A 20,135-nucleotide genomic window follows, 5' to 3' on the forward strand; every position below is an offset into this window, starting at 1 on the left:
GTCACTCTCTGCTCTCGCTTACGGCCATACCACCCTGAGCACGCCCGATCTCGTCTGATCTCGGAGGCTAAGCAGGTTCGGGCCTGGTTAGTACTTGGATGGGAGACTGCCTAGGAATACCAGGTGCTGTAAGCTTTTTTCATTTCTCCTTAACCCTAGCACAGGGGGCGCTGTTTGCTCAGGTCTACATTATACTGCACCGTGTTATGGGAAAAGTGTTTTCTTTCCTATTCTATGCAGTTATTGGACGATTTATGAGGTATCTTCTGCAATAATATCTTGTGTTTTTTATTACTTTTATTTTATGTATTTGACATTTCACCTAGATTGTTCAATTATTTGTTAACTCAATGACTGCATCGTTCTTAGACAACAGACGCTATTACCTGCAAGAATTTTCAGTTTCCAGTCACAGTGCTGCTTTTGCTTTGTTCACAGTTCATGCCTAAGGTCGGTGACAGATTATAAGTAATGATTTTGGCTTCTCTCTATTTGTTTGGTTTAAAAGGAGAGCAAAATACAAAAAAGGGGATATTGTGTTTAAGGCCAAAATGGCCACCTTCTGTGTACGTCCCAAAATGTTCTAAGTCCTTTTTAAAGGCCACATTCAGGCAAGTGGATGCAACGGTGTGGCTTGCCAAGCTTAAAAGAGCTCCTGTCACTCTCTGCTCTTGCTTAAGGCCATACCACCCTGAGCACGCCTGATCTCGTCTGATCTCGGAAGCTAAGCAGGGTCGGGCCTGGTTAGTACTTGGATGGGAGACCGCCTGGGAATACCAGGTGCTGTAAGCTTTTACATTTCTCCTCAACCCTAGCAGAGCGGGCTGTTTGCTCAGGTCCACATTATACTGCACCGTTTTATGGGAAAAGTGTTTTCTTTCTTATTCTATGCAGTTATTATATGATTTATGACCTATCCTCTGCAATTAATAACTATTGTTTTTATTACTTCTGTTTAATGTTTTTGACATTTCACCTAGATTGTTCAATTATTTGTTAACTCAATAATTGCATCGTTCTAAGACAACAGACGCTATTACCTGCAAGAATTTTCTGTTTTGAGCCACAGTGCTGCTTTTGCTTTGTTCACAGTTCATGCCTAAGGTCGGTGACAGATTATAAGTAATGATTTTGGCTTCTCTCTATTTGATTTGTTTAAAGGGAGAGCGAAATACAAAAAAGGGGATATTGTGTTTAAGGCCAAAATGGCCACCTTCTGTGTACGTCCGAAAATGTTTTAAGTCCTTTATAAACGCCACATTCAGGCAAGTGGATGCAACGGCGTGGCTTGCCAAGCTTAAAAGAGCTCCGTTCACTCTCTGCTCTTGCTTACGGCCATACCACCATGAGCACGCCTGATCTCGTCTGATCTCGGAAGCTAAGCAGGGTCGGGCCTGGTTAGTACTTGGATGGGACACCGCCTGGGAATACCAGGTGCTGTAAGCTTTTACATTTCTCCTCACCCCTAGCAGAGCGGGCTGTTTGCTCAGGTCCACATTATACTGCACCGTGTTATGGGAAAAGTGTTTTCTTTCTTATTCTATGCAGTTATTGGACGATTTATGAGGTATCTTCTGCAATAATATCTTGTGCTTTTTATTACTTTTATTTTATGTATTTGACATTTCACCTAGATTGTTCAATTATTTGTTAGCTCAATGACTGCATCGTTCTTAGACAACAGACGATATTACCTGCAAGAATTTTCTGTTTTCAGTCACAGTGCTGCTTTTGCTTTGTTCACAGTTCATGCCTATGGTCGGTGACACATTACAAGTAATGATTTTGGCTCCTCTCTATTTGATTTGTTTAAAGGGAGAGCGAAATACAAAAAAGGGGATATTGTGTTTAAGGCCAAAATGGCCACCTTCTGTATACGTCCCAAATGTTCTAAGTCCTTTATAAACGCCACATTCAGGCAAGTGGATGCAACGGCGTGGCTTGCCAAGCTTAAAAGAGCTCCTGTCACTCTCTGCTCTCGCTTACGGCCATACCACCCTGAGCACGCCCGATCTCGTCTGATCTCGGAGGCTAAACAGGGTCGGGCCTGGTTAGTACTGGGATGGGAGACCGCCTGGGAATACCAGGTGCTGCAAGCTTTTACATTTCCCCTCAACCCTAGCAGAGCGGGCTGTTTGCTCAGGTCCACATTATACTGCACCGTGTTATGGGAAAAGTGTTTTCTTTCTTATTCTATGCAGTTACTATATGATTTATGACCTATCCTCTGCAATTAATACCCATTGTTTTTATTACTTCTGTTTTATGTATTTGACATTTCACCTAGATTGTTCAATTATTTGTTAACTCAATAATTGCATCGTTCTTAGACAACAGACGCTATTACCTGCAAGAATTTTCTGTTTTCAGTCACAGTGCTGCTTTTGCTTTGTTCACAGTTCATGCCTATGGTCGGTGACAGACTATAAGTAATGATTTTGGCTTCTCTCTATTTGTTTGGTTTAAAAGGAGAGCGAAATACAAAAAAGGGGTTATTGTGTTTAAGGCTAAAATGGCCACCTTCTGTGTACGTCCCAAAATGTTCTAAATCCTTTATAAATGCCACATTCAGGCAAGTGGATGCAACGGCGTGGCTTGCCAAGCGCAAAAGAGCTCCTGTCACTCTCTGCTCTACCTTACGGCCATACCACCCAGAGCAAGCCAGATCTCGTCTGATCTCGGAAGCTAAGCAGGGTCGGGCCTGGTTAGTACTTGGATGGGAGACTGCCTGGGAATACCACGTGCTGTAAACTTTTACATTTCTCCTCATCCCTAGCAGAGCGGGCTGTTTGCTCAGGGCCACAATATACTGCACCGTGTTATTGGAAAAGTGTTTTCTTTCTTATTGTATGTAGTTATTGGACGATTTATGAGGTATCTTCTGCAATTAATATCTTGTGTTTTTTATAACTTTTATTTTATGTATTTGACATTTCAACTAGATTGTTGAATTATTTGTTAACTCTATAATTGCATCGTTCTTAGACAACAGACGCTATTACCTGCAAGAATTTTCTGTTTTCAGTCACAGTGCTGCTTTTGCTTTGTTCACAGTTCATGCCTATGGTCGGTGACACATTACAAGTAATGATTTTGGCTCCTCTCTATTTGATTTGTTTAAAGGGAGAGCGAAATACAAAAAAGGGGATATTGTGTTTAAGGCCAAAATGGCCACCTTCTGTGTACGTCCGAAAATGTTTTAAGTCCTTTATAAATGCCACATTCAGGCAAGTGGATGCAACGGCGTGGCTTGCCAAGCTTAAAAGAGCTCCTGTCACTCTCTGCTCTCGCTTACGGCCATACCACCCTGAGCACGCCCGATCTCGTCTGATCTCGGAAGCTAAGCAGTGTCCGGCCTGGTTAGTACTTGGATGGGAGACTGCCTAGGAATACCAGGTGCTGTAAGCTTTTTTCATTTCTCCTCAACCCTAGCAGGGGGCGCTGTTTGCTCAGGTCTACATTATACTGCACCGTGTTATGGGAAAAGTGTTTTCTTTCTTATTCATTGCAGTTACAGTCGTAGCACTTCAAAGCGACCACCTTTTTTACCGCAGTACGTGCGCGTCGCCAGCGCGCCACGGGTGCGTCCCCGACTAAGGATTTTTAATCCTGCAACAAGCTGAAAAAAATCAGGGTGCTAGTCTCGTTTTAACCACCAGGTGGCGCAAAGATGTGAGGTCAGGCTGTTCATTTCTATCTGTGTCTGCACATTAAGCACAAAAAACGATGGCATGGTATTGTATCATTAAATGTAGAGTAGTTCATTTTATATAATATTTAATTTTTTTTATAAATTAATTATTATAAATAGTATAGATTATTATGCGTCTTTGCTCGCTAGTGTTTGTTGTCAATTGCCGAAGCTGCTGATGTTTTTACACACACAGTCCCTCCTCCAGCCAATCCAATAGAAAAATATAAGTATAATAACATAAAATAGGAATCTATATTTATTCATCAATCTGTGTTATAAATGTATTTCATATGCATATTTGCACTCGTCTTCTGGTGTGTTGATCATGAGGAAAAAATACAAAACAAACTGGATTTGTTTCGTTTCGTCCTCTCTTTATATGAGCGACAAACGGAATTCAAGTGTTGTTGTTTTTTCGACACAAGGCACGGAGTTGGATTTAAAGCTGATTTTTCGTTTTGAGAAAAAAGCAGAGAACGAAAAACCAAGTCGTTCTCTCGTTATAGCAGCGCTTAAGTTTAACCAAACTCTTAAAATTTAATGACCTATAGTTTGCTCTGACTCTGAATGAAAAGCCCTTATGACAGATGATGTGTCCAGGTAGAGCTTAACCAGAAATGTATGTATGATATAATGCAGGCAACGAGAGAATCGGGGAAGTGGCGTCACCGTCTGAAGCAGACAGTGATGTGACGTTCCAACGATGGTGCTGAAGAGCCACCTATTCATAGGCAGATGACTTCGATCAAGTTGTCAATGCGCGCTAGTGTTTGTTGGCAAATGCTGATCTCGCTGCTGCCTTTATACAGTATGTCCTCGTGTGTAAGTACTGTGTCGGGTCTGTGTACGTTCTACGTTTGATTTCCCCCTCTAGAATAAATCAAGCCGTTTTCTAGGTAAATTGTCCAGAAAATAAAATACAAAGAACATCCGCTTCCTTATTTGTCTTGATATAAGCGAAAAACGGAATTTAATCACAGCACCGTGTTAAAACCAAATAAACGAGCTAATTTAATTAGATTTAAAGCCGTTTCCCGTTTTCTCGTTTTGTGGAAAAAAAGATTTAAACGGAAGCTGCAGTATTATACTTTACCGTAATGACATTTACCACAATATCTGCAGAAAAACAATGTTTTATTACACAGGCAACACAGTGGATTTGGAACTCGCTCCGCGCGAGTGACGGCGTCTGATGCTGATTCAGTTCCAAAAGCAAACTTCAAACCCCACCCCCTACTACGTATTGGCAAAGAGACATTAACATATTGTCTCCACTCGGTCAATAGGTGTAAAATACTTTAGCTCCGAGACAAAGAAAAAGCTCCATGGGAGATCGGGCGCGTGATCAGCTGCACCTACAGCTGTGAGACGCCAAAACCTTTCACTTGACTTTTTTAAACGCTCTTCTTATGGTATTTAACACAGGTCTGGCAGACTACCACTGCTAAGTTGTAGAGAATATCATATAATAAAAATAAATAAATTGTTTCTCTGCTACTACAGCCTCGGCTGCGTTGGGTTGTTAGTATCCCTTTCACCTGTACCATATGAAATGTGTTCCTACGAAGTTGATAAGCCGCTTTCAGAAACAGAATCATTTTTATTCCCCAGGTTTAAAAAGGGCAAACATTATTTTTATTTACAAAAAAAAATAAAACGTTCACATGTGATTTGTCTGCTTTGATGTAGACAAAACTCTTGAAAGCATTTTACTTTACATTCCGTTTATTTTGTTAGTCTCACTTTCATATCTGTCTGATAATAAAAGTGGGCGGGGCTATTAGCCCCGTAGCAAAGGTAAGCGCTGACTGTGGGGGCTGGGCGCATCAACATACAGGACAAAGACCTGTGTTCCTCTGCCACAGCCTCCTCTTTCAGCCTGTTGTAATTGCAAATGCTGCACTGAGCTCTCTTTTACTTTGATGAGTTTTGTGTCTACATGAAAGCGGGCAGAACAACGTCCATGCGTGCGTCACGCTGAAAGCGGCTGGTGAACCTCTTGGGAACATGGCTCTAGCTCTGCAATGACTTTATGTGGTACAGGTGAAAGGGAAAATAACGAAATAAACGGAATATAAAAAGGAAACGCTTTCAAGCGTTTTCTGTTTATATTTTTAATGCACATTTAATAAAACTGTACTATCGTTTTTTCGTAATTTTTGGTGACATGACAGTGCAAACCGTATGGGATTTTTTTTGATAAACAGCTGGTTAACTTTGTAGGAACATGGCTGAAGCTCTGCAATGACTTTATGTGGTACAGGTGAAAGGGAAAATAACGAAATAAACGGAATATAAAAAGGAAACGCTTTCAAGCGTTTTCTGTTTATATTTTTAATGCACATTTAATAAAACTGTACTATCGTTTTTTCGTAATTTTTGGTGACATGACAGTGCAAACCGTATGGGATTTTTTTTGATAAACAGCTGGTTAACTTTGTAGGAACATGGCTGAAGCTCTGCAATGACTTTATGTGGTACAGGTGAAAGGAGGAATAACGAAATAAACGGAAAATAAAACGGAAACGCTTTCAAGCGTTTTCTGTTCACCCAAACTTGATGGGTGTACAGTCATCTTTTCAGAAAATTTTTAGCATTTGCATGTTGTTGTAAATGAATAACGAAATCAACAAAATCTACGTTTAAAAAAAACAGTGAAGAGTTCCGTGTCTACATGAAAGCGGGCAGAACAACGTCCGTCTATGACTCACAGCCGAATGCGGCTGGTGAACCTCTTGGTAACATGGCTGTAGCTCTGCTAAATAATACAGGCAGCCAGCCCTATTAATCATTTGTTATTTTCGTGTATGCCAAAATATAAAAATGTTCAGTAATTACAACTTCTGCTTCCACCGGGATTCGAACCCGGGGTAAAAAATGGACACGTCAAGGCTGTTAACAGTAAACAAACCATTACACCATGGAGGCGTTGTGACGTAGCTCTACATGGGCCTATATAACATAAGTATAAGACAGCCTCATAAAGGCCAGTGTGGGGGTTGATCGCCACCTATAGGCCAAATAGACGCAACACAGCTCCAACGCGCTGAAAACCCGGTGATACCGCGCTGAAAATGCAAACAGATTGCCGTAAAGGCTGACACATTGAAGTGCTACGACTGTATTGGACGATTTATGAGGTATCTTCTGCAGTTAATATCTTGTGTTTTTTATTACTTGTATTTTATGTATTTGACATTTCACCTAGATTGTTCAATTATTTGTTAACTCAATAATTGCATCGTTCTTAGACAACAGGGGCCCGTTTCAAGAAGGAGGTTTACCAAACTCTGTGTTAAAACGAAACTCTGAGTTGATTTACTCTGAGTTTGCAAACCTGGAGTTTTCGGTTCCAGAACAGCTGAAAAGAGTTGGTTTAAGCAACTCTGAGTTGTCTGACTCAGAGTTAAGCGCGTGCACGGGACGATACAAAGCCCTGATCAATTGAGTGAAGATATTACGAGTCACCATGGCAACAGGACAACAAAAGACGTCCAGAAATGGATATGATACGTCAAGCATATAGCGACTACGAGTCTATATTCCGTAGAAAAAGCAACACGGCTGCAGCGGCAAAAGAGAAAGAATTAGCTTGGAAGAAAATAGCTGCTCGAGTCAATGCGTAAGTTTACATTTTAATCATGCAGTGTTCAGCGTAACTAAATACTAAATAATTTTAGTATTGTTGTCATTTTTCACTCGTAAAGTAAGGACTTTTTCACTCATCTAAGGCGTTACTTCAGTAATTGCATGAAATACCGACGTTTGTATGAATTAAAAGTGCAGTGTTATGTCTATGCATTTTTAAAATTCCTGTTGTGGTTGATGTGGGATTTGTAAAGTAATGATAATTCAATAATCCAATACGTTTTATGGAGAGCAATTATTACATTAATCTAATTAGGTTTTTAAAAGTTACCCAAAACACGTAATAATTTAAGAAATTAATTTCAGTTTTCATGTAGGCACAATCCTGCAGGCATAAAAGAACGTGGCTAAAAATGAAATATAAAAACATAATTGAAACAGCTATAAGGCACCATCATATCATGGGTGTAGACTACCTGACTTTACAATATTTGACATATTAAATAACTAAATAGCATGCAGAGTATAGCAGTGCAGCAGCATTTTCAACATGGCTGTAATGTTTTCACACAGTTAAATCATTTGACTTCTACTCAGCCAACAGAAAGAAGGCAGAGGCTAGAACAACTGGTGGAGGACCTGCACCTCCACCTCTGACGCATGCAGAGGAGAAGGGCCTCACCCTGAACACTGGAAAGCAGGGGCTAAAGGAATTCCTGGAGGGAGTTCATCAGAACCCGTCACTCCCCAGGATACAAGTGCATTTGTAAAATGTAAGAGGCCTACCTATATATTTGATTTTTTACATAGCCTACTTTTGATATATTAATTTCTTAGAGTCTGGGTTGGGTTCTTTGTTGGTCTTAACAGATTCTGATGGTAATATATGAGTCCTCCTGTCACAACAGAAACCCAGAATGTTGTGAGCATCATACTAAATAAAGCTCAAATTATGATAAGCAGTATTATTAAGTGTAATATTAATACAGTTTATACACAGCACATGATTTCTGATTTTTGTGTTGCGTAGCCTAAATGATGTAACTTGATCTCCAAGTATACAAGTATACATTATTATCTCCCCTCTGCCCCAGAGTGTGAAAGAACAGCAGCAGGAGGTCAGTCACATTCTGCTGCACAGATGCACACAGTTCAGTGATGTTCAGTAAATGTCCGGAAAAATTGAGTTCAATTCTGTAAGAGTAATGATGAACTATGTCATGTAACTCTAAATCTTCTGTATTTTAAGTTACCGGTTATTGAGTTGTATAAACTAAATCTCAAGGAAATGTTATACTTGTACCACAAGATTGAGAAGACAGATCTAGAAATTGAAATTCCCAAACACAAGCTGGAGATGAGTGTATAGTTAAAGGTGAATTGTATGAATTATTGGAAGAAGAATCATAAAATCTAACAATTGCCTTTGTATTTGTAGGAAATGGAAAAAAAAACAAATAAATTATGATTTACATCTATTCAGTTTCTTTTATTGGTGGTGATGGTTGATTAAGACATTAAAGCAAATCACATCTGACTGTCCATCCACTCTGCAGATTACTGTAATGGAAGGAGTCTTCCTCAGGGTCTTGTATTTGTAGGGCAGGGTGTTGCTCCTCTCTAATAAATGCAATAATGTGGAGAACAACACATGTCCCAATAATGTCACAGGCCTCTCAGGTGTTACCCTGAGGTGACGTAGGCACTGAAGACGTGCTTTCAACAGGCCTATGGTCATTTCCCCCTGGGCTCTTATTCTGCAGGGCCACATTAAAGCACTGCTGGGGGCCTGCTTCAGGTTCTGGGTGAGGGGTCAGTAGTGTGGGCTGGCATGGGTGACCCCTATCTCCAGCAGAAAGCTGTCAATCTCTCCTAGAAGAAAGTTCACATTACTTTAGTGCTGCATAGAAGTGTTCCTGTGAGTGTGAGTGCATGCATTGAAATAAGTCTATAGGACATACATGTACTTACCCCAGTGCAAGCTGTTATTTAGGGTTGACTCACGATATATTCATGAATTCACGTTTATGATATGTGCAGCATCACATATGATCTTGGTGATGTAAACAATGTAATGTCAGTTACTTCTGTAACATTGTATGTAGAACTTTTGTATGTAGAACTTTTCTACATACAATGACTTCACTAACGTGCTCAGCATCTCCAATGTTATAAAGAAAACTACCGTTTGCAAAAAAAAAAAACGTAACGCAACACAAAGAATCTGTTCGGATGTAAAAGCACGGCCACGATGGGTGATGTGTTTGACGTATGGGTGAATAAGTTTGTATGTATGGAGTCTCGATAAAAACGGTACCGCTCAAATAAATATGCACTGCGATATGACAGAAAATTAACTTGTGGCGTTAAAATCCTCTTGCGGCGTAAATTCAATGCCGTGTGAATTAATACAGCGTCCTCATCTACAGGATCCTATAGAAACGGACATTTTGGTCTCTGCGCGAAGGAAACAGGTGAAATCTATGAATGAATTGAAAGATTAAACGAGGTATTTAAACACTGTTCACTTTAAAAAGGGGCGGAGACTGAAGGAAACTCTGGGTTTCCCGAATAAGACCTGCCGACCAGGTTTGGTTCACAGAGTAAGTTGCCATAGTAACTGACTCTGAGTTTCGATTACCTCGCTTCTTGAAACGGGCTTAAACTTACCCCGCTTTACGGGTTTAAGTAACCTCGCTTTCTGAAACCGAAAACTCAGAGTTTTCCTCATTCCGGGGTTAACAAACTCAGAGTTTCAACAAAACCACCTTCTTGAAACGGGCCCCAGATGTATTACCTGCAAAAACATTCTGTTTTCAGTCACAGTGCTGCTTTTGCTTTGTTCACAGTTCATGCCTATGGTCGGTGACACATTACAAGTAATGATTTTGGCTTCTCTCTATTTGATTTGTTTAAAGGGAGAGCGAAATACAAAAAAGGGGATATTGTGTTTAAGGCCAAAATGGCCACCTTCTGTGTACGTCCCACAATGTTCTAAGTCCTTTATAAACGCCACATTCAGGCAAGTGGATGCAACGACGTGGCTTGCCAAGCTTAAAAGAGCTCCTGTCACTCTCTGCTCTCGCTTGCGGCCGTACCACCCTGAACAAGCCCGATCTCGTCTGATCTCGGAGGCTAAGCAGTGTCGGGCCTGGTTAGTACTTGGATGGGAGACCGCCTGGGAATACCAGGTGCTGTAAGCTTTTACATTTCTCCTCACCCATAGCAGGGGGTGCTGTTTTCTCAGGTCAACATTATACTGCACCGTGGGTTGGGAAAAGTGTTTTCTTTCTTATTGTATCCAGTTATTGTATGATTTATGAGGTATCTTCTGCAATAATATCTTGTGCTTTTTATTACTTTTATTTTATGTATTTGACATTTCACCTAGATTGTTCAATTATTTGTTAGCTCAATGACTGCATCGTTCTTAGACAACAGACGCTATTACCTGCAAGAATTTTCTGTTTTCAGTCACAGTGCTGCTTTTGCTTTGTTCACAGTTCATGCCTAAGGTCGGTGACAGATTATAAGTAATGATTTTGGCTTCTCTCTATTTGATTTGTTTAAAGGGAGAGCGAAATAGAAAAAAGGGGCTATTGTGTTTGAGGCCAAAATGGCCACCTTCTGTGTACGTCCCACAATGTTCTAAGTCCTTTATGAACGCCACATTCAGGCAAGTGGATGCAACGGCATGGCTTGCCAAGCTTAAAAGAGCTCCTGTCACTCTCTGCTCTCGCTTACGGCCATACCACCCTGAACAAGCCCGATCTCGTCTGATCTCGGAGGCTAAGCAGGGTCGGGCCTGGTTAGTACTTGGATGGGACACCGCCTGGGAATACCAGGTGCTGTAAGCTTTTACATTTCTCCTCACCCATAGCAGGGGGCGCTGTTTTCTCAGGTCCACATTATACTGCACCGTGTTATGGGAAAAGTGTTTTCTTTTTTATTGTATGCAGTTATTGTATGATTTATGAGGTATCTTCTGCAATAATATCTTGTGTTTTTTAATACTTTTGTTTTATGTATTTGACATTTCACCTAGATTGTTCAATTATTTGTTAACTCACAACTGCATCGTTCTTAGACAACAGACGCTATTACCTGCAAGAATTTTCTGTTTTCAGTCACAGTGCTGCTTTTGCTTTGTTCGCAGTTCATGCCTATGGTCGGTGACAGACTATTAGTAATGATTTTGGCTTCTCTCTATTTGTTTGGTTTAAAAGGAGAGCGAAATACAAAAAAGGGGATATTGTGTTTAAGGCCAAAATGGCCACCTTCTGTGTACGTCCCAAAATGTTCTAAGTCCTTTATAAACGCCACATTCAGGCAAGTGGATGCAACGGCGTGGCTTGCCAAGCTTAAAAGAGCTCCTGTCACTCTCAGCTCTCGCTTATGGCCTTACCACCCTGAGCATGCCCGATCTCGTCTGATCTCGGAAGCTAAGCAGGGTTGGGCCTGGTTAGTACTTGGATGGGAGACCGCCTGGCAATACCAGGTGCTGTAAGCTTTTACATTTCTCCTCACCATAGCAGGGGGCGCTGTTTTCTCAGGTCCACATAATACTGCACCGTGTTATGGGAAAAGTGTTTTCTTTTTTATTGTATGCAGTTATTGTATGATTTATGAGGTATCTTCTGCAATAATATCTTGTGTTTTTTATTACTTTTATTTTATGTATTTGACATTTCACCTAGATTGTTCAATTATTTGTTCGCTCAATAATTGCATCGTTCTTAGACAACAGATGTATTACCTGCAAAAATATTCTGTTTTCAGTTACAGTGCTGCTTTTGCTTTGTTCACAGTTCATGCCTATGGTCGGTGACAGACTATTAGTAATGATTTTGGCTTCTCTCTAGATTTTTTGTTTAAAGGGAGAGCAAATTACAAAAAAGGGGATATTGTGTTTAAAGCCAAAATGGCCACCTTCTGTGTGCTTCCCAAAATGTTCTAAGTCCTTTATAAACGCCACATTCAGGCAAGTGGATGCACTCTCTACTCTCGCTTATGGCCATACCACCCTGAGCACGCCCGATCTCGTCTGATCTCGGAAGCTAACCAGCGTCGGGCCTGGTTAGTACTTGGATGGGAGACCGCCTGGGAATATCAGGTGCTGTAAGCGTTTACATTTCTTCTATACCCTAGCAGAGCGGGCTGTTTGCTCAGGTCCACATTATACTGCACCGTGTTATGGGAAAAGTTTTTTCTTTCTTATTCTATACAGTTATTATATGATTTATGACCTATCCTCTGCAATTATTAACTATTGTTTTTATTACTTCTGTTTTATGTATTTGACATTTCACCTAGATTGTTCAATTTTTTGTTAACTCAATAATTGCATCGTTCCTAGACAACAGATGCTATTACCTGCAAGAATTTTCTGTTTTCAGTCACAGTGCTGCTTTTGCTTTGTTAACAGTTCATGCCTATGGTCGGTGACACAATACAAGTAATGATTTTGGCTTCTCTCTAGTTGTTTTGTTTAAAGGGAGAGCAAATTACAAAAAAGGGGATATTGTGTTTAGGGCCAAAATGGCCACCTTCTGTGTACGTCCCAAAATGTTTTGAGTCCTTTATAAACGCCACATTCAGGCAAGTGGATGCAACGGCGTGGCTTGCCAAGCTTAAAAGAGCTCCTGTCACTCTCAGCTCTCGCTTATGGCCATACCACCCTGAGCACGCCCGATTACGTCTGATCTCGGAAGCTAAGCAGGGTCGGTCCTGGTTAGTACTTGGATGGGAGACCGCCTGGGAATACCAGGTGCTGTAAGCTTTTACATTTCTCCTCAACCCTAGCAGAGCGGGCTGTTTGCTCAGGTCCACATTATACTGCACCGTGTTATGGGAAAAGTTTTTTCTTTCTTATTCTATACAGTTATTATATGATTTATGACCTATCCTCTGCAATTATTAACTATTGTTTTTATTACTTCTGTTTTATGTATTTGACATTTCACCTAGATTGTTCAATTATTTGTTAACTCAAAGACTGCATCGTTCTTAGACAACAGACGCTATTACCTGCAAGAATTTTCTGTTTTCAGTCACAGTGCTGCTTTTGCTTTTTTCACAGTTCATGCGTATGGTCGGTGACACATTACAAGTAATGATTTTGGCTTCTCTCTATTTGATTTGTTTAAAGGGAGAGCGAAATACAAAAAAAGGGATATTGTGTTTAAGGCCAAAATGGCCACCTTCTGTGTACGTCCCAAAATGTTCTAAGTTCTTTATAAACGCCACATTCAGGCAAGTGGATGCAACGACGTGGCTTGCCAAGCTTAAAAGAGCTCCTGTCACTCTCTGCTCTTGCTTACGGCCATACCACCCTGAGCACGCCCGATCTCGGCTGATCTCGGAAGCTAAGCAGGGTCGGGCCTGGTTAGTACTTGGATGGGAGACTGCCTAGGAATACCAGGTGCTGTAAGCCTTTTTCATTCCTCCTTAACCCTAGCAGGAGGCGCTGTTTGCTCAGGTCCACATTATACTGCACCGTGTTATGGAAAAAGTGTTTTCTTTCTTATTTTATGCAGTTATTGTATGATTTATGAGGTATCTTCTGCAAAAATATCTTGTGTTTTTTATTACTTTTATTTTATGTATTTGACATTTCACCTAGATTGTTCAATTATTTGTTCGCTCAATAATTGCATCGTTCTTAGACAACAGATGTATTACCTGCAAAAATATTCTGTTTTCAGTTACAGTGCTGCTTTTGCTTTGTTCACAGTTCATGCCTATGGTCGGTGACACATTACAAGTAATGATTTTGGCTTCTCTCTAGTTTTTTTGTTTAAAGGGAGAGCAAAATAGAAAAAAGGGGCTATTGTGTTTAAGGCCAAAATGGCCACCTTCTGTGTACGTCCCACAATGTTCTAAGTCCTTTATAAACGCCACATTCAGGCAAGTGGATGCAACGGTGTGGCTTGCCAAGCTTAAAAGAGCTCCTGTCACTCTCAGCTCTCGCTTATGGCCATACCACCCTGAGCACGCCCGATCTCGTCTGATCTCGGAAGCTAAGCAGGGTCGGTCCTGGTTAGTACTTGGATGGGAGACCGCCTGGGAATACCAGGTGCTGTAAGCTTTTACATTTCTCCTCACCCATAGCAGGGGGCGCTGTTTTCTCAGGTCCACATTATACTGCACCGTGGGTTGGGAAAAGTGTTTTCTTTCTTATTGTATCCAGTTATTGTATGATTTATGAGGTATCTTCTGCAATAATATCTTGTATTTTTTATTACTTTTATTTTATGTATTTGACATTTCACCTAGATTGTTCAATTATTTGTTAGCTCAATGACTGCATCGTTCTTAGACAACAGACGCTATTACCTGCAAGGATTTTCTGTTTTCAGTCACAGTGCTGCTTTTGCTTTGTTCACAGTTCATGCCTAAGGTCGGTGACAGATTATAAGTAATGATTTTGGCTTCTCTCTATTTGATTTGTTTAAAGGGAGAGCAAAATAGAAAAAAGGGGCTATTGTGTTTAAGGCCAAAATGGCCACCTTCTGTGTACGTCCCACAATGTTCTAAGTCCTTTATAAACGCCACATTCAGGCAAGTGGATGCAACGGTGTGGCTTGCCAAGCTTAAAAGAGCTCCTGTCACTCTCAGCTCTCGCTTATGGCCATACCACCCTGAGCACGCCCGATCTCGTCTGATCTCGGAAGCTAAGCAGGGTCGGTCCTGGTTAGTACTTGGATGGGAGACCGCCTGGGAATACCAGGTGCTGTAAGCTTTTACATTTCTCCTCAACCCTAGCAGAGCGGGCTGTTTGCTTAGGTCCACATTATACTGCACTGTGTTATGGGAAAAGTGTTTTCTTTCTTATTGTTGGCAGTTATTGTATGATTTATGAGGTATCTTCTGCAATAATATCTTGTGTTTTTTATTACTTTTATTTTATGTATTTGACATTTAACCTAGATTGTTCAATTATTTGTTAACTCAATGACTGCATCGCTCTTAGACAACAGACGCTATTACCTGCAAGAATTTTCTGTTTTCAGTCACAATGCTGCTTTTGCTTTGTTCACAGTTCATGCCTATGGTCGGTGACACATTACAAGTAATGACTTTGGCTTCTATCTATTTGATTTGTTTAAAGGGAGAGCGAAATACAAAAAAGGGGATATTGTGTTTAAGGCCAAAATGGCCAGCTTCTGTGTACGTCTCAAAATGCTCTAAGTTCTTTATAAACGGCACATTCAGGCAAGTGGATGAAACGGCGTGGCTTGCCAAGCTTAAAAGAGCTCCTGTCAATCTTTACTCTCATTTACGGCCATACCACCCTGAGAACGCTCGATCTGGTCTGATCTCGGAAGCTAAGCAGGGTCGGGCCTGGTTAGTACTTGGATGGGAGACTGCCTGTGAATATCAGGTGCTGTAAGCGTTTACATTTCTCCTATACCCTAGCAGAGCGGGCTGTTTGCTCAGGTCCACATTATACTGCACCATGTTATGGGAAAAGTGTTTTCTTTCTTATTCTATGCAGTTATTGGACGATTTATGACCTATCCTCTGCAATTAATAACTATTGTTTTTATTACTTCTGTTTTATGTATTTGACATTTCACCTAGATTGTTCAATTATTTGTTAACTCAATAATTGCATCGTTCCTAGACAACAGATGCTATTACCTGCAAGAATTTTCTGTTTTCAGTCACAGTGCTGCTTTTGCTTTGTTAACAGTTCATGCCTATGGTCGGTGACACAATACAAGTAATGATTTTGGCTTCTCTCTAGTTGTTTTGTTTAAAGGGAGAGCAAATTACAAAAAAGGGGATATTGTGTTTAAGGCCAAAATGGCCACCTTCTGTGTACGTCCCAAAATGTTTTAAGTCCTTTATAAACGCCACATTCAGGCAAGTGGATGCAACGGTGTGGCTTGCCAAGCTTAAAAGAGCTCCTGTCACTCTCAGCTCTCGCTTATGGCCATACCACCCTGAGCACGCCCGATCTCGTCTGATCTCGGAAGCTAAGCAGGGTCGGGCCTGGTTAGTACTTGAATGGGAGACTGCCTAGGAATACCATGTCCTGTAAGCTTTTTTCATTTCTCCTCAACCCTAGCAGGGGGCGCTGTTTGCTCAGGTCTACATTATACTGCACCGTGTTATGGGAAAAGTGTTTTCTTTCTTATTCTATGCAGTTATTGGACGATTTATGAGGTATCTTCTGCAATTAATATCTTGTGTTTTTTATTACTTGTATTTTATGCATTTGACATTTCACCCTGATTGTTCAATTATTTGTTAACTCAATAATTGCATCGTTCTTAGACAACAGATGTATTACCTGCAAAAATATTCTGTTTTCAGTCACAGTGCTGCTTTTGCTTTGTTCACAGTTCATGCCTATGGTCGGTGACAGACTATTAGTAATGATTTTGGCTTCTCTCTATTTGTTTGGTTTAAAAGGAGAGCGAAATACAAAAAAGGGGATATTGTGTTTAAGGCGAAAATGGCCACCTTCTGTGTACGTCCCAAAATGTTCTAAGTCCTTTATGAACGCCACATTCAGGCAAGTGGATGCAACGGCGTGGCTTGCCAAGCTTAAAAGGGCTCCTGTCACTCTTTGCTCTTGCTTACGGCAATACCACCCTGAGCACGCCCGATCTCGTCTGATCTCGGAGGCTAAGCAGGGTCGGGCCTGCTTAGTACTTGGATGGGAGACCGCCTGGCAATACCAGGTGCTCTAAGCTTTTACATATCTCCTCACCATAGCAGGGGGCGCTGTTTTCTCAGGTCCACATAATACTGCACCGTGTTATGGGAAAAGTGTTTTCTTTTTTTATTGTATGCAATTATTGTATGATTTATGAGGTATCTTCTGCAATAATATCTTGTGTTTTTTAATACTTTTAATTTATGTATTTGACATTTCACCTAGATTGTTCAATTATTTGTTAACTCACAACTGCATGGTTCTTAGACAACAGACGCTATTACCTGCAAGAATTTTCTGTTTTCAGTCACAGTGCTGCTTTTGCTTTGTTCACAGTTCATGCCTATGGTCGGTGACAGACTATTAGTAATGATTTTGGCTTCTCTCTATTTGTTTTGTTTAAAGGGGGAGCAAATTACAAAAAAGGGGATATTGTGTTTAAGGCCAAAATGGCCACCTTCTGTGTACGTCCCAAAATGTTCTAAGTCCTTTATAAACGCCACATTCAGGCAAGTGGATGCAACGGCGTGGCTTGCCAAGCCTAAAAGAGCTCCTGTCACTCTCAGCTCTTGCTTATGGCCATACCACCCTGAGCACGCCCGATCTTGTCTGATCTCGGAAGCTAAGCAGGCTCGATCCTGGTTAGTACTTGGATGGGAGACCGCCTGGGAATACCAGGTGCTGTAAGCTTTTACATTTCTCCTCACCCATAGCAGGGGGCGCTGTTTTCTCAGGTGCACATTATACTGCACCGTGGGTTGGGAAAAGTGTTTTCTTTCTTATTGCATCCAGTTATTGTATGATTTATGAGGTATCTTCTGCAATAATATCTTGTATTTTTTATTACTTTTATTTTATGTATTTGACATTTCACCTAGATTGTTCAATTATTTGTTAGCTCAATGACTGCATCGTTCTTAGACAACAGACGCTATTACCGGCAAGAATTTTCTGTTTTCAGTCACAGTGCTGCTTTTGCTTTGTTCACAGTTCATGCCTATGGTCGGTGACACAATACAAGTAATGATTTTGGCTTCTCTCTAGTTGTTTTGTTTAAAGGGAGAGCAAATTACAAAAAAGGGGATATTGTGTTTAAGGCCAAAATGGCCACCTTCTGTGTACGTCCCAAAATGTTCTAAGTCCTTTATAAACGCCACATTCAGGCAAGTGGATGCAACGGCGTGGCTTGCCAAGCCTAAAAGAGCTCCTGTCACTCTCAGCTCTTGCTTATGGCCATACCACCCTGAGCACGCCCGATCTTGTCTGATCTCGGAAGCTAAGCAGGCTCGATCCTGGTTAGTACTTGGATGGGAGACCGCCTGGGAATACCAGGTGCTGTAAGCTTTTACATTTCTCCTCACCCATAGCAGGGGGCGCTGTTTTCTCAGGTGCACATTATACTGCACCGTGGGTTGGGAAAAGTGTTTTCTTTCTTATTGCATCCAGTTATTGTATGATTTATGAGGTATCTTCTGCAATAATATCTTGTATTTTTTATTACTTTTATTTTATGTATTTGACATTTCACCTAGATTGTTCAATTATTTGTTAGCTCAATGACTGCATCGTTCTTAGACAACAGACGCTATTACCGGCAAGAATTTTCTGTTTTCAGTCACAGTGCTGCTTTTGCTTTGTTCACAGTTCATGCCTAAGGTCGGTGACAGATTATAAGTAATGATTTTGGCTTCTCTCTATTTGATTTGTTTAAAGGGAGAGCAAAATAGAAAAAAGGGGCTATTGTGTTTAAGGGCAAAATGGCCACCTTCTGTGTACGTCCCACAATGTTCTAAGTCCTTTATAAACGCCACATTCAGGCAAGTGGATGCAACGGCGTGGCTTGCCAAGCTTAAAAGAGATCCTGTCACTCTCTGCTCTCGCTTACGGCCATACCACTCTGAACAAGCCCGATCTCGGCTGATCTCGGAAGCTAAGCAGGGTCGGGCCTGGTTAGTACTTGGATGGGAGACTGCCTAGGAATACCAGGTGCTGTAAGCCTTTTTCATTCCTCCTTAACCCTAGCAGGGGGCGCTGTTTGCTCAGGTCCACATTATACTGCACCGTGGGTTGGGAAAAGTGTTTTCTTTCTTATTGTATCCAGTTATTGTATGATTTATGAGGTATCTTCTGCAATAATATCTTGTATTTTTTATTACTTTTATTTTATGTATTTGACATTTCACCTAGATTGTTCAATTATTTGTTAGCTCAATGACTGCATCGTTCTTAGACAACAGACGCTATTACCTGCAAGGATTTTCTGTTTTCAGTCACAGTGCTGCTTTTGCTTTGTTCACAGTTCATGCCTAAGGTCGGTGACAGATTATAAGTAATGATTTTGGCTTCTCTCTATTTGATTTGTTTAAAGGGAGAGCAAAATAGAAAAAAGGGGCTATTGTGTTTAAGGCCAAAATGGCCACCTTCTGTGTACGTCCCACAATGTTCTAAGTCCTTTATAAACGCCACATTCAGGCAAGTGGATGCAACGGTGTGGCTTGCCAAGCTTAAAAGAGCTCCTGTCACTCTCAGCTCTCGCTTATGGCCATACCACCCTGAGCACGCCCGATCTCGTCTGATCTCGGAAGCTAAGCAGGGTCGGTCCTGGTTAGTACTTGGATGGGAGACCGCCTGGGAATACCAGGTGCTGTAAGCTTTTACATTTCTCCTCAACCCTAGCAGAGCGGGCTGTTTGCTTAGGTCCACATTATACTGCACTGTGTTATGGGAAAAGTGTTTTCTTTCTTATTGTTGGCAGTTATTGTATGATTTATGAGGTATCTTCTGCAATAATATCTTGTGTTTTTTATTACTTTTATTTTATGTATTTGACATTTCACCTAGATTGTTCAATTATTTGTTCGCTCAATAATTGCATCGTTCTTAGACAACAGATGTATTACCTGCAAAAATATTCTGTTTTCAGTTACAGTGCTGCTTTTGCTTTGTTCACAGTTCATGCCTATGGTCGGTGACACAATACAAGTAATGATTTTGGCTTCTCTCTAGTTGTTTTGTTTAAAGGGGGAGCAAATTACAAAAAAGGGGATATTGTGTTTAAGGCCAAAATGGCCACCTTCTGTGTACGTCCCAAAATGTTCTAAGTCCTTTATAAATGCCACATTCAGGCAAGTGGATGCAACGGCGTGGCTTGCCAAGCTTAAAAGAGCTCCTGTCACTCTCTGCTCT

At 40.9% G+C, this 20,135-nt stretch overlaps 15 non-coding genes and 6 pseudogenes across 15 annotated transcripts; all 21 read left to right on the forward strand.

Moving 5' to 3' along the window:
• Positions 1-16: 16 nt before the first annotated feature.
• LOC114870170 (5S ribosomal RNA) lies at positions 17-135 on the forward strand. The gene has a single exon (XR_003788303.1). It is a non-coding gene; the product is annotated as a 5S ribosomal RNA (ribosomal RNA).
• Positions 136-673: 538 nt separating this feature from the next.
• Positions 674-792, forward strand: LOC114870150 (5S ribosomal RNA). Its single transcript, XR_003788283.1, has one exon. It is a non-coding gene; the product is annotated as a 5S ribosomal RNA (ribosomal RNA).
• A 535-nt stretch (positions 793-1,327) lies between these two features.
• On the forward strand, positions 1,328-1,446 carry LOC114870155 (5S ribosomal RNA). The gene has a single exon (XR_003788288.1). It is a non-coding gene; the product is annotated as a 5S ribosomal RNA (ribosomal RNA).
• Positions 1,447-1,980: 534 nt separating this feature from the next.
• On the forward strand, positions 1,981-2,099 carry LOC114870156 (5S ribosomal RNA). The gene has a single exon (XR_003788289.1). It is a non-coding gene; the product is annotated as a 5S ribosomal RNA (ribosomal RNA).
• A 535-nt stretch (positions 2,100-2,634) lies between these two features.
• LOC114870133 (5S ribosomal RNA) lies at positions 2,635-2,753 on the forward strand (annotated as a pseudogene).
• Positions 2,754-3,289: 536 nt separating this feature from the next.
• LOC114870178 (5S ribosomal RNA) lies at positions 3,290-3,408 on the forward strand. The gene has a single exon (XR_003788310.1). It is a non-coding gene; the product is annotated as a 5S ribosomal RNA (ribosomal RNA).
• A 6,958-nt stretch (positions 3,409-10,366) lies between these two features.
• On the forward strand, positions 10,367-10,485 carry LOC114870172 (5S ribosomal RNA). The gene has a single exon (XR_003788305.1). It is a non-coding gene; the product is annotated as a 5S ribosomal RNA (ribosomal RNA).
• A 535-nt stretch (positions 10,486-11,020) lies between these two features.
• LOC114870151 (5S ribosomal RNA) lies at positions 11,021-11,139 on the forward strand. The gene has a single exon (XR_003788284.1). It is a non-coding gene; the product is annotated as a 5S ribosomal RNA (ribosomal RNA).
• A 534-nt stretch (positions 11,140-11,673) lies between these two features.
• Positions 11,674-11,792, forward strand: LOC114870165 (5S ribosomal RNA). Its single transcript, XR_003788298.1, has one exon. It is a non-coding gene; the product is annotated as a 5S ribosomal RNA (ribosomal RNA).
• Positions 11,793-12,288: 496 nt separating this feature from the next.
• Positions 12,289-12,407, forward strand: LOC114870166 (5S ribosomal RNA). The gene has a single exon (XR_003788299.1). It is a non-coding gene; the product is annotated as a 5S ribosomal RNA (ribosomal RNA).
• Positions 12,408-12,942: 535 nt separating this feature from the next.
• LOC114870157 (5S ribosomal RNA) lies at positions 12,943-13,061 on the forward strand. Its single transcript, XR_003788290.1, has one exon. It is a non-coding gene; the product is annotated as a 5S ribosomal RNA (ribosomal RNA).
• Positions 13,062-13,596: 535 nt separating this feature from the next.
• LOC114870158 (5S ribosomal RNA) lies at positions 13,597-13,715 on the forward strand. Its single transcript, XR_003788291.1, has one exon. It is a non-coding gene; the product is annotated as a 5S ribosomal RNA (ribosomal RNA).
• Positions 13,716-14,250: 535 nt separating this feature from the next.
• On the forward strand, positions 14,251-14,369 carry LOC114870164 (5S ribosomal RNA). Its single transcript, XR_003788297.1, has one exon. It is a non-coding gene; the product is annotated as a 5S ribosomal RNA (ribosomal RNA).
• A 535-nt stretch (positions 14,370-14,904) lies between these two features.
• LOC114870175 (5S ribosomal RNA) lies at positions 14,905-15,023 on the forward strand. The gene has a single exon (XR_003788308.1). It is a non-coding gene; the product is annotated as a 5S ribosomal RNA (ribosomal RNA).
• Positions 15,024-15,558: 535 nt separating this feature from the next.
• LOC114870189 (5S ribosomal RNA) lies at positions 15,559-15,677 on the forward strand (annotated as a pseudogene).
• A 535-nt stretch (positions 15,678-16,212) lies between these two features.
• LOC114870105 (5S ribosomal RNA) lies at positions 16,213-16,331 on the forward strand (annotated as a pseudogene).
• Positions 16,332-16,867: 536 nt separating this feature from the next.
• On the forward strand, positions 16,868-16,986 carry LOC114870113 (5S ribosomal RNA; annotated as a pseudogene).
• A 534-nt stretch (positions 16,987-17,520) lies between these two features.
• LOC114870190 (5S ribosomal RNA) lies at positions 17,521-17,639 on the forward strand (annotated as a pseudogene).
• Positions 17,640-18,174: 535 nt separating this feature from the next.
• On the forward strand, positions 18,175-18,293 carry LOC114870191 (5S ribosomal RNA; annotated as a pseudogene).
• Positions 18,294-18,828: 535 nt separating this feature from the next.
• On the forward strand, positions 18,829-18,947 carry LOC114870168 (5S ribosomal RNA). Its single transcript, XR_003788301.1, has one exon. It is a non-coding gene; the product is annotated as a 5S ribosomal RNA (ribosomal RNA).
• A 536-nt stretch (positions 18,948-19,483) lies between these two features.
• Positions 19,484-19,602, forward strand: LOC114870187 (5S ribosomal RNA). The gene has a single exon (XR_003788314.1). It is a non-coding gene; the product is annotated as a 5S ribosomal RNA (ribosomal RNA).
• Positions 19,603-20,135: the final 533 nt, after the last annotated feature.

This window comes from Betta splendens, chromosome 14, assembly GCF_900634795.4.
Source record: "Betta splendens chromosome 14, fBetSpl5.4, whole genome shotgun sequence".
Classification (NCBI taxonomy): Eukaryota; Metazoa; Chordata; class Actinopteri; order Anabantiformes; family Osphronemidae; genus Betta; species Betta splendens.